This window comes from Hyperoodon ampullatus, assembly GCF_949752795.1.
Source record: "Hyperoodon ampullatus genome assembly, chromosome: X".
NCBI classification, from domain to species: Eukaryota; Metazoa; Chordata; class Mammalia; order Artiodactyla; family Ziphiidae; genus Hyperoodon; species Hyperoodon ampullatus.
Window position 1 is genome coordinate 93,128,692 of NC_136913.1, and position 16,733 is coordinate 93,145,424.

Consider the following 16,733-nt stretch of genomic DNA (forward strand, 5'->3'; position numbering starts at 1 on the left):
CTTCCTGGTTCAGCCTCAGAAAGTTGTGCTTTTCTACGAATTTGTCCATTTCTTTCAGATTGTCCATTTTACTGGCAAAGAGTTGCTTGTAGTAATCTCTCATGATCCTTTGTATTTCTGCAGTGTCAGTTGTTACTTGTACTTCTTCATTTCTAATTCTTTTGATTTGAGTCTTTCCCCTTTTTTTCTTGATAAATCTGGCTAATGGTTTACCAGTTTTGTTTATCTTCTCAAAGAACTGGCTTTTACTTTTATTGATATTTTCTATTGTTTCCTTCATTTCTCTTTCATTTATTCCTGATCTCATCTTTATGACTTATTTCCTTCTGGTAACTTTGGGGGTTTTTGTTATTTTTTTCTCTAATTGCTTTAGTTGTAAGGAGAGTTTGTTTATTTGAGAGGTTTCTTGTTTCTCGAGGTAGGATTGTATTGCTATAAACTTCCCTCTTAGAACTGCTTTTGCTGCATCCCATATGTTTTGGGTAGTTGTGTTTTCATTATCATTTGTTTCTAGGTATTTTTTGATTTCCTCTTTGACTTCTTCAGTGAACTCTTGGCTATTTAGTAGCATATAGTTTAGCCTCCATGTGTTTGTATTTTTTACAGATCTTTTCCTGTAACTGATATCTAGTTTCATAGCGTTGTGGTTGGAAAGATGCTTGATATGATTTCAGTTTTCTTAAATTTATCAAGCCTTGATTTGTGACCCAAAATATGATCTATGCTGGAGAATGTTCCATGAGCACTTGAGAAGTGTATTCTCTTGTTTTTGGATGGGATGTCCTATAAATATCAATGGCATCCATCTTGTTCAATGTGTCATTTAAAATTTGTTTCCTTATTTATTTTCATTTTGGTTGATCTGTCCATTGGTGAAAGTGGAGTGTTAAAGTCCCCTACAATTATTGTGTTACTGTTGATTTCCCCTTTTATGGCTGTTAGCATTTGCCTTATATATTGAGGTGCTCCTATGTTGGGTGCATAAATATTTACAATTGTTCTATCTTCTTCTTGGATTGATCCCTTGATCATTATGTAGTGTCCTTCTTTGTCTATTGTAACAGTCTTTATTTTAAAGTCTATTTTGTCTGATATGAGAATTGCTACTCCAGCTCTTTTTTGATTTCCATTTGCATGGAATATCTTTTTCATCCCCTCACTTTCAGTCTGTATGTGTCCCTAGGTCTGAAGTGGGTTTCTTGTAGACAGCATATATATGGGTCTTGTTTTTGTATCCATTCAGCCAGTCTATGTCTTTTGGTTGGAGTATTTAATCCATTTACATTTAAGGTAGTTATCAATATGTATGTTCCTATTACCATTTTCTTAATTGTTTTGGGTTTGTTATTGTAGGTCTTTTCCTTCTCTTGTGTTTCCTGCCTAGAGAAGTTCCTTTAGCATTTGTTGTAAAGCTGGTTTGGTGGTGCTGAATTCTCTTGGCTTTTGTTTCTCTGTAAAGGTTTTAATTTCTTCGTTGAATCTGAATGAGATCCTTGCTGGGTAGAGTAATCTTGGTTGTAGGTTTTTCCTATTCATCACTTTAAATATGTCCTGCCACTCCCTTCTGGCTTGTAGAGTTTCTGCTGAAAGTTCAGCTGTTAACCTTATGGGAGTTCCCATGTATGTTATTTGTTGCTTTCCCCTTGCTGCTTTAAATATTTTTTCTTTGTATTTTATTTTTGAAAGTTTGATTAATAAGTGTCTTGGCATGTTTCTCCTTGGACTTATCCTGTATGGGACTCTCTGTGCTTCCTGGACTTGATTGACTCTTTCTTTTCCCATATTAAGGAAATTTTCAACTATACTCTCTTCAAATATTTTCTCAATCCCTTTTTTCTCTCTTCTTCTTCAGGGACCCCTATAATGTGAATGTTTGTGCATTTAATGTTGTCCCAGAGGTCTCAGAGACTGCCGTCAATTCTTTTCATTCTTTTTTCTTTTTGCTGCTCTGTGGTAATTATTTCCACTATTTTATCTTCCAGGTCACTTATCCATTCTTCTGCCTCAGTTATTCTGCTCTTGATTCCTTCTAGAGAATTTTTAATTTCATTTATTGTGTTGTTCATCCTTGTTTGTTTGTCCTTTAGTTCTTCTAGGTCCTTGTTAAACATTTCTAGTATTTTCTCCATTCTATTTCCAAGATTTTGGATCATCTTTACTATCATTACTCTGAATTTGTTTTCAGGTAGCTTGCTTATTTCCTCTTCATATATTTGGTCCTGTAGGTTTTCACCTTGCTCCTTCATCTGTGACATATTTTTTTGTCATCTCTTTTTTTTTTTGATGGGTGGTATTGTGTTCCTGTGTTACTGGTTGTTTGGCCTGAGGCCTCCAGCACTGAAGTTTGTAGGCTGTTGGGTAGAGCTGGGTCTTGGTGCCATAATGAAGACCTCCAGGAGAATTCACTCCTATTAATATTCCCTGTGGTCTGAGGTTCTCTGTTAGTCCAGTGGTTCGGACTTGGAGCTCCCACCACAGGAGCTCAGGCCTGACCCCCAGTTTGTGAACCAAGATACTGCAAGCTGCGTGGGGAGGCAAAATAAATAAATAAATAAAAAGGAAAAAAGGAGCAGAACAGTAACAAGGAGTAAAGAATAAAATAAGATTAGAAAACTAACAGATATGTTAGAAAAATAACAATATAAAAATATAGATGAAACAACTTGAAGGTAAAATAGAACACAATGGCAAAAAAGAGGAAAAAAAAAGATGGCAAAGGTCTTGGCTGTGGGGGTGGGGCTTAGGCAGGTGCAGGGTTTAGGAAGTGGGCGGGGCCTATGCTTAGGACCCACTGGGCCGGAAAAGGCCCTGGGAGGTGGGGTGGGGCTTAGGCTCAACGCAGCAGGAGGTGCCCGGGAGTGCCTCTGGCCTTGAAGGATGGAGGACCAGATCCGGGACCCCAGCAGGCTCCCTGGGCCCGTGTGGGTGGGGGAACGCTAGTAGTATTCCCCCCAATCCTCCGATCCCTGAGGGTACCCCCTGTCTTCCTCTCCTCCTCTTCCCCCCTCGTCCCTCCCTCCTACACCCCTAGTTCCCTCATGGCCAGAGGGGTTCTTGGAGGGCGGAGGACCAGGCCTGGGAGCCCAGCAGGCTTCCTGGGGCCTGAGTGTGTGGGGGAAACACTCTCCATGCCTCCCCTGCTCCTCTGAAGTCCCAAGGGTCCCTCCAGGCCAAGAAACACCTCCCCTCTCCCTGTCACCCCTCAGGGGTGCTGGTCCTGTCTGGCCTCCATTTGTCCTCCCCTCTCACTCCCCCCAACATTCTACCTGGTCACTCGGGGGTTCCTCCTGTCTCCTTGGGCGTCAAGATCCCCCACCAGTGTCCGGCAGGTGCCCTAGTTGTGAGGAGAGGCAAACTCTACATCCTCCCATGCCTATCAGCTGTACTTCTATATTCTATACACTAGAAATGAACAATCTGAAAACCAAATTAAGAAAATTCTATTTATAAAAGCATTAATAAGAATAAAATATTTAGGAATAAATTTAACCAAGGAAGTATAAGACTTGTAAACTTAAAACTTCAAAATATTGTTGAAAGAAGACCTAAATAAATGGAAAGACATCCCATGGTCATGGATTGGAAGCCTTAATGTTGTTAAGATGGCAATACTGCCCAAATTTATCTACAGATTCAATGCAATCTTTATAAAAATTTCAACTTCCTTTTTCTGCAGCAAGGGATAAGCTGATCCTAAAATTCATTGAATTGCAAGGGACTTTGAATAGCCAAAACAATATTGAAAAAGCAGAGCAAAGTTGGGAAACTCTTCCTGATTTCAAAACCTACTACAAAGCTGCTATAATCAAAATACTGAGATACTGGCATAAAGATAGACATATATATTAATGGAATAGAATTGAGAGTCCATAAACAAACCCTTACATTTATAGTCAGTTGATTTACTGCAAGGGTGCTAAGACATTCAATGAGGAAAGAAGAATCTTTTCAATAAATGGGGCTGTGATAATTGGATATGCACATGTAAAAAGAATGAAGTTAGACCTCACATAATATGTACTAGGTTTCTCCAGAGAAACAGAGCCAATAGGAATATAATGTTGGATAGGAGTAGTGAGAGCACACATTCTTGTGTTCTTCCAGATAGATAGATAGATAGATAGATCTATGATAGAGTGGAGGGTAAGCTGGAAGCTCAGGAGACTGTAGTTCCAGTCCAATTCTAAAGGCCTGAGAACCAGAAGAACCAATGGTGTAGTTCCAGTCCAAAGACTGGCAGGCTTGAGATTCAGGAAGAGGCAGTGTTTCAGTTTGAGTCCAAAAGCAGTAAAAAGCCAATGTCCCAGTTCAAAGGCAGGAAGAACTCTTTCTTACTCAGAGGAGGGCTAGTCTTTTTATTCCATTCAGACCTTCAACTGATTTGATGAGGTCCATCCACATGAGCATTCTACTTTACCCTTTAAATTGGCAGAGGGCAGTCTACTAATTTAAATGTTAGTCTCATCCAAAAATACCCTCACAAAAACACCCAGAATAATGTTTGACCAAATATCTGGGCTCCTGGGGTCCAGTCAAGTTGACATCAAATTAACCAGCACATTGCATTAAAAAAGAAAACCTAAAAATTGATCAAGGACCTAAATGTACAAGCTGAAACTATAAAACTATTAGAAGAAAACATAGGTATAAATTTTTGTAACCTTGAATTTGGGAATGGATTCTTTAAAATGACACTAAAAGTAAAGCAATAAAAAAATAGATAAATGGGATTTTACCAAAACTAAAAACTTTGAGCATCAAGACATTATCAATAAAATTAAAAGACAACACACAAAATGCAAAAAATATTTGCAAATCATGTATCTGAAAAGAGTCTAATATCCAAACTACATAAAAGAACTCTTACAACTCAACTACAAAAAGAAAAACAACCCAATTTAAAGATGGACAAAGGATTTGAGTAGACATTTCTCCAAAGAACATATACTAATGGCCAATACGCATATGACATCATTAGTCATTAGGGAAATGCAAATCAAAACCACAATGAGATATCATTTCATACCCTTTAGGGTGGTTATTATTAAAAAACAAAACAAACAAAAGGGACTTCCCGGGGCTTCCCTGGTGGCGCAGCGGTTGAGAGTCCGCCTGCCGATGCAGGGGGCGTGGGTTCGTGCCCCGGTCTGGGAGAATCCCACATGCCGCGGAGCGGCTGGGCCCGTGAGCCATGGCCGCTGGGCCTGCGCGTCCGGAGCCTGTGCTCCGCAATGAGAGAGGCCACAACAGTGAGAGGCCCAAGTACCACAAAAACACACACACACACACACACACACACAAAAGGGACTTCCCTGGCAGTCCAGTGGTTAAGACTCTGCTTCCAATGCAGGGATCATGGGTTCAATCCCTGGTCAGGAAACTAAGATCCCACATGTAGCGCAGCCAAAAAAAAAAAGAAGAAAAAAAAAACAAGTTGTTGATGAACATGTGGAGAAACTGGAACCCTCATACATTGCTGGTGGGAATATAAAATGGTGCAGCCACTGTACAAAACAGTTGGGGAGTTCTGAAAAATGTTAAATATAGAATTGCCATATGACCCAGCAATTCCACTGTTAACCACATACCCAAGGGAAATGGATATATACTTAGAATATGAAAATACAGAAACATATGTGCACATAAAAATGTGTACATGAACGTTCATAGCAGCACTATTTTAACAGTTCAAAAGTGGCAACAACCCAAATATCCATGAATTGATGAATAGATAAACAAAATGTCCATACAATGGAATATTATTTAGCCATAAAAAATGAAGTACTGATATATGCTACATCAATGAAACTTGAAACCATTATGCTAAATGAAAGAAGCAAGACATGAAAAGTCACATATTGCATGATTCCATTTACATTCACTGTCCAGAACAGGCAAATTCATAGAAACTGAAAGCAGATTTGCAGCTGCCAATTTGGGGGAAGTGGGAAAAGGGAAGTGACTGCTTAGTGGCATGGGTTTCTTTTTGGTGTTATCAGAATGCTCTGGAATTAGATAACAATGATGGTTGTACATCATTTTGAATGTACTCAAAGACACTGAATGGTACACTTTAATATGGCTAAAATGGAGAATTTTATGTTGTGTGAATTTTACCTTAATAAAACTGGAGAGATTCAGATAATCCTTATAGTTTTACAGTCAAGATAGATTTTATGGGGGACCTTACAAAATACAGAGAAGGTGGATCATCAGTCCCAAAATATGTTGATAATCTGGGATAGAGGTTGGCATTCTATGGTATACAGGCCAAATCTGACCAACCTAAAACATTTGCTATATGGCTCTTTACAAATAAAAGATTGTTGACCCTGATCTATGGTGATGATAAGCAATAATCCCTCATGTTTATAGAGTGCATTTCAGTTTACAAAGCACATCCATTTTCTCTCAGCTGATTTTCAAAATAACGTTGTGAGGTAGATGAGGTTTGGCTCCTCCTTATGCGGGGGAAACTGAAGCTTGGAGTGGTTAAGCTACTCATATCCTTGTTCTGTCACTTGCTAGAACTCAGATGGTCTGAGTGTAATTCAGTGTTCTACCCCTATAGCCCACTGCCTCTGTGAACACTTTGAAACAGTAACTAAAGGCTCTGTGAAAATACAATACAATTTAGACTTGACAGATCAACCCAAGGTTGAGAAAAAGGCCAATAGAGCTTTGGCTAACTATTGCTGGGATCTCTCTCTCTCTCAGCTTTATATCTCTTCTGGCGATGGTCATATATTTTTCTAAATGAAATGCCACCCATATTGAAGGAATCAGGAACTGTCAGGCCAAAATCTTTCAAGTGTTACAGAGTTGGACAGTTTGCTATATTTCAAGCACATCAGGTCAAACAATATTACAAAAATGGATTCCTTTGTGATATGTCCCTTTATAGGAGCCATGACATTCACTCCTTCCCTTAATGTCCTGCATCCAACCTGCAGCTTCAGCTGTCTTCCAGACGGCATATCATGCAGTTGCTATTCTGTCTTCTCACCAATTGACGAGGTGCCATATTTCCCTAGGCTGAAGTAGCTTTGCAATATGTTGGGGAGGAGGGGCGGGTGGCAACTGATACGGATATTCCTTAATAGGCCCTTGGCAATTGAGTAGCCAGTCAGCAGCTTCAAAGATGGGCTCCCTACCTCGAGGTCACTGTTTTCTCCCTCCACCCTTCATCCCACATGCGCCTGGCTTAGTACAATTCCATGCACTGCTCATATACAATCTGTAATCTTCTCCAGTCAATTCTGGATGATGGTCTCATATGGAGGGGGAAGGAGCACCACATGCACTGTTGATTCAGGTGCTCAAGGGCTATGAAGTAAATGACTGCCCCTACTGGAGGTGCTGTAATAGAATTGTGGGAGATTTATAATTATATTCCTGCATACAAGTCAGTTAATTAATCAGCCCTTCCCACACATTTCCATTAGGTTCCTCTCACTAGGTAGGCCATTTTACTCACAGCATGTAGCTCCTCCATTCAGTTCTCTTCCTGCTCTCTTCTTGGGGATCCTTTTCACTGAAGGACTAGCAAAACCTCTCCCCAGGTGCTCATTTAAAAAATTCCAGTCCCTTCCCTTCTTTGGGGCCCTCATATAGATGCCAGAATACTGGTTAAGGTCTTAATACTTTGAATTTAATCTACATGGCCAAACTCCCCTGATTAATTTAGAAGCAACTTCAATTCCCCCACCTGATGTTTCAATTGTACCCCTGGCTTAGATGCTACCTTAATTTTTGTGTACCCATTAGGGGAAAGAATTTAAAACCCTTTCCTCTCTTTCACAGCTGGACCCTGATCCCCTTGCCTATAACACCTGGATTCTAAATATCCTTTGGGGACAAACAGTATTAGTAGCCCCCTTCTTCCATCTAGGTAGTCCCAATGCCTTGGATTTTTTGTTTTCTTCTTTCTCATGCAAAGACCTTGTCTCATCAGCATCACTAGTACCTCTGGCAGTGCGTTACCTTAGATTCCTGGCAGTTTGCAGCATCCATCTGGACCTCCTCCTTGTTGTATTCTAAATCTCCCCCCTCTTGCTAGGCTCAACCCTCTACATGTTGGGTTTCTAAGATATGAGTCTTAGGTCTGCCTTCTTTATCCAATGCTCCTGCCTCTTTGTGGGGGAGGGGTTGAGATTGAAATAGCCTCCATGGTACTGCCTCAAAATTCTTCCCTAGTTGATGACGTTGCTCTGTCTTGCTCAGGCTTCACCAGAAGTCTTCTTGGTTCACTCTAAGCAAAAAGCCTAACTCTGACAGAATACTTCAGTGGGCCTCTGTTCCCATATCTCTCCTAAGATTTATTAAGGGAAATTCAAATCCAGAACCTCACAGGGCACACAGGTTATGTTATGGTGGAATTGTAATTGCACCTGTATTGCTCCCGATCCTGCAGCTGGCAGAGAGGAGCTGAGAATGAGACCAAGTGGCTGTGTAGTTTCTCTGCAGTGATTTATCAGGAGGGGAAAGTGGGTGCTCTGTGGACAGCTTCCTGCTCAGCCCTTTTCTCTTCCAACTCCTAAACATTTGTTAGGGAGTTTAGGTGAGGTTTTCTGCACAGATTATTGACCGCTAAAAGTGAGCTGAAAGCTACTTATACCTTAATGATGAATCTGGCCATGGACCAAAGAGTCTCCTCCCCAGCCTACTCTAGGCCATTTTGTGGACTACTCTTCTTCCCTCCTCATTTTTAAGTATCCAGCTGGAGTGGACTCTGCATTCTTTAAAGTTCTCTTTATAAAGGAGTAAGGTGTTCATGACCTGCCCCAACCATCTGTAAAAGTGGTGCCACTCAACTAACTTTCTGGAGGGTATATTAGAACCTTAAGTTGGTTTTTCACTCTCTTGTGTATCAGTGTACCATTAGACTGAGTGCTGTTGAGTGCTGTTGAAGTATCAGAATTAGTGATAGCTTTCAGTTTTGTATTGCTTATGGGAATCTTGGTTTCTATGTATAATTATCCTGCAACAGGCTAGTGATCTTTTTAAAATGCAAATCAAAGCATATCATTCTCCTACTGAAAACCCTCCAGTGCTTATCCATTGAACTTTGAATAAAACCCAAGCTTCTTCATGTGGCTTCACAACTCTGCATGATCTGGGCTCTTATCAACTCTCTGAGCTCATCCCACACCATGCTTCCAGCACTCACAAATTCTTCAGCCCCAGAGAACTTCTTTCTGTTCTTTTAACCACAAGCCTCTTTCTACCTCAGGGACTTGGCACCTGCCATTCCTTTAGCTTGGTACACTCTTTCCTCAGATCCTTGAATACCTGGCCCCTCCTCATCATTCAGATATCAGATGAAATGTCATTCTATCAAAAAGGCTTTCCATGACCACCTAATCAAAGAAAACCCTTTTTCTTCAGATCACTTACTTTCATGTCACTCTGCTTTATTTTCTTCACAATAGTTGCCACAATCTGGAAATTATTTTAATTATCTATGTGCTTATCATCTGTCTCCCCCCAGTAGAAATGTAAGTTCCATGAAATAGAGGCCTTGTGTATCATACTCACTGCTATGTCACCAGTGCTGGGCACAAATATTTGTTGATGAATGACTGGATGGCATAAGATATTAGCTCATAGCTCTCTGTCAACGTTGTTAAACAACCCTTGATGATTTTCTGTCATATATGTTTCAAGACAACAGTTTTCGAAATATAACAGTTCCCGGATACTTAGCTGTCTGACTTTGGATAATTCGTTTATTCAAGCATTTACTGAGGGCTAGGCACTATGCTAAGCATTGGGAATATAAAAATAAATAAGGGGTTTCCCTGGTGGCACAGTGGTTAAGAATCTGCCTGCCAATGCAGGGGACACGGGTTCGAACCCTGGTCCAGGAAGATCCCACATGCCACGGAACAACTAAGCCTGTGCGCCACAACTACTGAGCCCGTGTGCCACAACTACAGAAGCCCACGCTCCTAGAGCCCGTGCTCCACAATAAGAGAAGCCACCGCAATAAGAAGCCCGCGTACAGCAATGAAGAGTAGCCCCCGCTCGCCGCAACCAGAGAAAGCCTGTGCAAGCAACGAAGACCCAACACAGGCAAAAACAAAAATAAATGAAATAAATAAATTTATAAATAAATAAATAAATAAATAAGACTCCAGCCTCTGCCACCAGGGATCTCATAGTCTATTGGGAAAGTGGACCTATAAATTACTGTAGTACAATGGGGTAAATGGTATGATTGATAGAAGTTTGAATTAAGTGCTGTGACAACATTAAAGAGAAAGAGTCCATCTCTTTGGTGCTGAAGTAGGGATGGAGGTGGTTCAAGGATGTAATCTCAGGGGAATTGCTATGTTAGCTGGATCTTGAAGAATGGATGAGTTCATTGGGGAATGAGGACAGGAAGCACATTCTCTCATGTGTGGACTATGGGAAGGAGAAAGAGCATTGGCTATTCTGGGGATGGCACATTGAAGGCTGTTACTAGAACACAGAGTGATTGAGGGAGATGAAGCTGGAAAAGAAGGCAGAAATCTGTTGAGTTGAAAGTAGTTTTCATCTCAACAGGGGTGGGGGCACCTATGTGATGCTCCCTATATACACTTTACCCGCTCCAAAAAAAGTAAATTAAGTTGCCACCTGAGAGTTAAACTAGTAAAATTCACATGCAAGGCACAGGATTAGATATCTGGAAATCAACCAGGAAATTATCAGTAAACACATGACTGGAAATTTTGCAAACTCTCAAAACTCTGCTCAAGGTGAACTAGGACAAATCTTAAGGAGGCAGACTGGAATGCAACTATAATTTTGGTAAGTGGAAACCAAATTAATTGTATTATACACTTCTTGGAGTGAATAGAAAGTAGTTGGCCAGCTAGAAGCAAAGAAATGACAGTTACCAGCCAGCTCCATCCAAGAGAATGATCTTGGCCAAGTGAACCCAGCATTATGGGTTCTTTGGCAAGGCTGACCCTATACTTGATGAGAATGCTTCAGGTTGTCTAATCTGAGAGATCATTTTTATGATCAACTAACTCCCCTTGTTCTGATTTTATGCTCACCAAGCAATGTTTTGATAATTTACTTGGCTCCCCATACAACTTGCCCACAGGGAGAGAACACACTGATCTGCCCACTCAAGCATTTTAGCCTGTTTAACAATTGTATTTCTCATTGTAAATTAATAAATTGGCATGCCAGTATAGCTATATGTAAGACCAGAATACCAATATATTTGTGGAGGATAGAGAAATATAGATATAAATACAAACGTTATTGAAGTCTCTATGTATCAAAAAGCCACGTGAGCCTGCTTAAGTTGACTTTACCTTATTGAATTCACTCAATCCAGACTCTGATCTTTAGCCTTACAGAAAGCTAATTTTGTCTTTACGCTGAGAGTCCAGACATCTCCTGCAAGGTTTTGGAAGCAACCAACTGGTATTCCCCAGGTGACGGGACCATCTGCCTTGCCATGTCCTGCACTCTGAAGTTTACTAAGGGGATAGTGTTCATTCTTCTGTGTTTGTTTTCAAATATGCCATTCATATTGGAGGAGTTCGATCTGAGAGAATGAACATTGCTGTCAAAAGGCATGCGGACAGAAAACATTCTGGTTTCTTTTTTCTTTTTTTACTTTCAGTTCTCAAAATCAGACCCTCAGAAAAGGATTTGGGTACAGGTGGTTTATTTGGGAGGTGATCTCAGGAAGCGCAAAAAGAAAATAGGGAAAGTGAGACAAGGAAGAAAACTAATATGGAGAATGTTAATGTGCAAGTTACCTGTGGGCAGCTGGGTCTCAGGCCTGCTGGCAACTTGCTGAGAAACTGTGCAAGACGTGTCTTAGAATCATCCTGCTGGAGGACAGAGTCTGTGATATTTGTCCATGGACTTCCATCTCCACTGGTTGAAGTTTAGCCTCAGTGGTGTTAAAATATCCTTCACTTCCAGGGCACACCTGGGGGAGGCAGAGCAAACTTCTATTGTGCCCAAGAAAGCCGCAGACAGAGAGGAAAGACAGTCCACTTAACGTGGTTGACTGTCAGGACGCTGGAAACTGCAGCTGCAGGTGAAATCAGGTGGGCCGGGGAATATGGGACATCAACAGCATCTTGGACATAACTGGAAACAAATCTGACAGACCTTGAGACTCCAGTGGACACAGGAGCAAAGGATATGAACCGGCAAACTGTACACAAAAAATATGAATGCCAACAATAATATTTTTAAGCATTTAACCTCAGTAGTAATCGATGAACTGCAAGTATAAATGAGATGCTATCTTATTTTTGTCTATCAAATTAGCAAAGGCCAATTTTTCAACTGAAAAAAAGTGTACTGATGGAATACACTCTCATTCACTGTAGGTGGAATTGTAAATTGGCAAAACCTTTCTGAGAAGCAGTTTTTCAACGTGTATCAAGAGCCTTCACAATTTTTATGTCTTTCAACTGAGGAATTCCTGATAAAAGATAAGGATGTTGATCTCAGTGTTATTTATAACACTACATGTCCAATAATAGGGGAATGGTTGAAATAATTACAGTATAGTCACATACTAGAAAATAGCAAGCCATAGAATCAGGTTTTCAAATATTCGGCCACATTGAAAATGCTCATGATATATTAAATGAAAAAGCATAATCCAAAACTGTACATACAGTATGATCCTATTTTTTTCAATTCAGAGATGACATAGATTGTAAGAAATTGGTTTATTAATAGCTTGGGGGAAAAGGAACACTACCTTTAATATACCCAAATTGTATTCTGCTGATAGTAATGTGCATGGATCCATACAATTTATACCACTTTCTTCTTCAGGAACACCCCCAAAAGTAGAGTCTAACCTTTCTTCACGTTCCAGAATCTAAAGATCCTTCTGAATTACTTTTGGCCATTGGCAGTGTCACAGCATATTGTGTTGAGATGTGGCTGCTTTTCATAACCCTGGCTTGTGATGATGTGACAAGATCATATCAAAGCATGTAGAAGAATCTTGGGAGTTCATCCACATTTCCTCTTCGGTTAAACTCATAGATTCTTTTTTTCTTTCCGTTGTCTATTTTTTTTTCAATTCAATTACATTAGCTAGAAATCAATCAGACTTTCTCTTGAAAGTCACTCAGAAGCTTTTGACAGATAGACGTTCAGTGCCTGAGTAATAGTCCCTCACAATGCATGCAACGGTCTCACCCACCTTTCCTAGTTTTGAAAATTTTATGATCTATTCCAAGAGATCTGGCAATTTCTACTGTCTTTAATTGCATTGTCTGCACTATGACAGGCAATCTTCTGCAGACACAATAATTTTTCATTTCAGTGATGCATCATAGTGTAATTTTTAGAAGACATTTTAAGTGACAATTAGGGAGAAAGCCAAATTTAAGTTAAAAATTTAACCATGAGTGATGCAACCAATGCAAATAACTCACTTGAAGTGAGAGTCAGATGAACAGATATCCTCGACACCCGGCTAAGTCTGCGCACACACAGGCAATGACAACAATGTCACGGTAGATTCTTCTGTCTGGCCATTTGCAAATCACTTTTGACATCCATTATAAGATGCATCCTGATTTCAGAAATGAAGAATATGTATCTCAGGATTCAGGAAATGTGGTTTGAAATATGTCTACAAACACACATACAGAAAAAAGACAAAAAGAAAATGCAGCAAAATGCTTACAGGTTGTGTATACTTCAGCTTATCTTCATTCTCTAAACATCTGAAGTAAGCTTGTTTTACTGTTACATTGTAAAAAAATTACAGATTTTTTTTAAAGAACTGGGCTTTGTATTTTAAAGGCTGTTGCTCTCCATTGGGATATAAAAAGTTGGAATAGAGAAAGACAAGCTGGATGGATACTTGCAGGACCACGGTAATCTTTGGGATCTTCCTGGCCCAACAGAACAAATAAATGAGTACTCTCAACTCAGAGATAACTTAAAAGTGAGGAAACAAATCAGAAACTCTGAAGCTACATTTGCTGTTCCAGTCCAGTTTCTGATTTGTCACACCATTTCGACAAGTCACTTACTTCTCATACTTGTTTTTGCTCCTGGAAATAGAGGCCTTCCTCTTCATGGTAGTGGCAGAAATGCGGCTAAAAACATAAACAAAAACATTGATCAAATACTTCATAATCTTGCTTGTGTTCCCATAGACAATGCAAATATACATCAAAAATCCATATATTAGCTGGCAAGTATTTGGGGGCTGATGCTTGAGGGCCATTTCTGTCCCCGTAGCCCATTTCTTAGGAGGATCTCACCAGAAAGTTTCCTCAGGGTGTGTGTGCCGGGGTGAGATTGGGGGGGAGGTATTGTGGGTGTGGCTGTGTATGTGGTGTGTGTGTACGTGTGGTGTGTGTGTGTGCACAACACATTGGGAAATACAGATCAGGAGTGCAGGGGTGGTGGTGAACAGAGAACCTTGGGGCTGACAGTCTCACACAGTTCTGTTTCTGGGGCTTGGGGGAAATGCCAGGGCTTGTGTAATTTCTGTCACTGGGCACAGGCAAATGAATTTCTATAGTGGTAGCCCTTGGGGGCACTCTCCAACTGAGAGAACTTCATTTCAGCTAATTAACGTGGCCTCCGTTCCCACTACCTGTGGATGAGGAGACAGGCCTGGAAAACTTGCTCTACGTCACACACTCTTGCTAAGCCTTACCCCCAGGCCCGACTCCTAAAGCCAAGCTGGGAGAAGGGGAGATGGACTATCAGTGAGGGTCTCTGGCTACAGGCAGCAGAGCCAAAGTGTGCCATGAGGAGAAGTAGCAGAGCTCACAGCACCTTACCCAGTACAGCCCTAAGGAAATATGCTTTGAAGTGTTGCAATACTTTAGCTCATTTAATCTTCCCAACAGCTCAAGGCTGTGCACAGTGGGGTTTGGAGGAGCCCGGCCTGCTTGGTTTATGTCTAGCACAGTGTAAACAGCCAAAGCCCAGTCACTGCTATTATTCTCATCACCGTCATCATTATTCCCAGCCCAGAAAGGGCCTGCTAATCAATACCTTATCTGGGCAAGATTGTCACCATCACTCCATCCCAAACTGCACTGTCCTACCCTGGGAGTTTAAATCACTCCTTTGAGGTAAAGCAGTAAAGACCCTATTAAGATGCAGGTGTTTACCGAGAGATGATCTGCCTCAGGCCTTTTTCATGCATCAGTAAGTTGGCAACATGATGGTACTGGGCAGCCAGGGTGGGGATCCAGAGAACTGTGTGACTCAAGAAGGAGGAACCCAGAAATGAGGCTGCTGGGCCTTGCAACATTGCCTCCAACAAGACCAGCCTATAGTGTAGGTAAGCAGGACAGTGGAGGGGACTGAACCAACGAATCCCCCCAAGTCTGGCTCACTGCCCGGGTCTGTAGGGATCAGAAAGGGAGAGATGAAAGCAGTATAAGCCAGGAGGAGTCTCATACCTCAGTCTCAAAGCCAAGAAGACCCCAGGGTTTTTTTTTCCCATTGGCTTGGCTTTAATTAGACTTAACCCTTATGCTTTTATTTATTTATTTATTTTTGGCTGCACTGGGTCTTCCTTGCTGCGTGGGCTTTCTCTAGTCGCGGTGAGCAGCCTTCTCACTGTGGTGGCTTCTCTTATTGTGGAGCATGGGCTCCAGGTGCGCGGGCTTCAGTAGTTGTGGCACGTGGGCTCAGTAGTTGTGGCTCGCAGGCTCTAGAGAGCAGGCTCGGTAGTTGTGGTGCACGGGCTTAGTTGCTCCGTGGCATGTGAGATCTTCCCGGACCAGAGCTCGAACCCGTGTCTCCTGCATTGGCAGGTGGATTCTTACCCACTGCGCCACCAGGGAAGTCCCAACCCTTATGCTTTTAAAAGTGGAATCACAGAAGGCAAGGGTATAGGGGAATAATTTTCCAATACTTTTCTTGTAAACTCAAATTCTTCTTTGGAGTAAAGCAGGCTTTTACTGCTCACAGGGTTATTTGTGAGCTGCAATTTTTTTTGCTGTATTCCTCCATTCAATCTGGCCACCACAATCAGAAAGAAAACACAAGGACACTTTTTTCTTGCATCTGTAGTGGAAGAAGACCCCAGGTTTTGAGAGGTAAAATTGACCCCAGACTGGTAGAAGAAATATGTCCTTCTCCTTCTTGGGCTCTCAAGTGTCATGAGGGGAGGCCCAAGGAATTGTGTGTATGACTAGGTGGGGAGGGGGACTTTTTTTTTGGTGGTATGCGGGCCTCTCACTGCTGTGGCCTCTCCCTTTGCGGAGCACAGGCTCCGGACGCACAGGCCCAGTGGCCACGGCTCACGGGCCCAGCTGCTCCGCGGCATGTGGGATCCTCCCGGACCGGGGCACGAACCCGCGTCCCCTGCATCGGCAGGCGGACTCCCAACCACTGCGCCACCAGGGAAGCCCGAGGGAGACTTTCTTCACCAGCAGCAAGCTAGATGCTGCTTCGGACAAACCAGCAGGACACGATAATTGATTGCCTTCTTGCTGCAAAATCAAGATGGCTTTTGATGTTCAGCCATTCATTGCCATAACTGGAATAATAACACAATTCATTTTAGCTGCAGCCCTTCAAATGAATGGCTTTAATAATGGCTAATTTGGGATGATGAATGTACCATTTGGGGGTGACATTAGTGCTGAATAAGGAGAAGGGCGTGCAAGAGACAGAGGGAGGAAGGGATGAGCTATACAAGGCTAGCCATGTTTGCTAACTTCCAAGGCTGCCAGCCCTTCAATTGCACTCCACAGCATTGATTTAGCAAG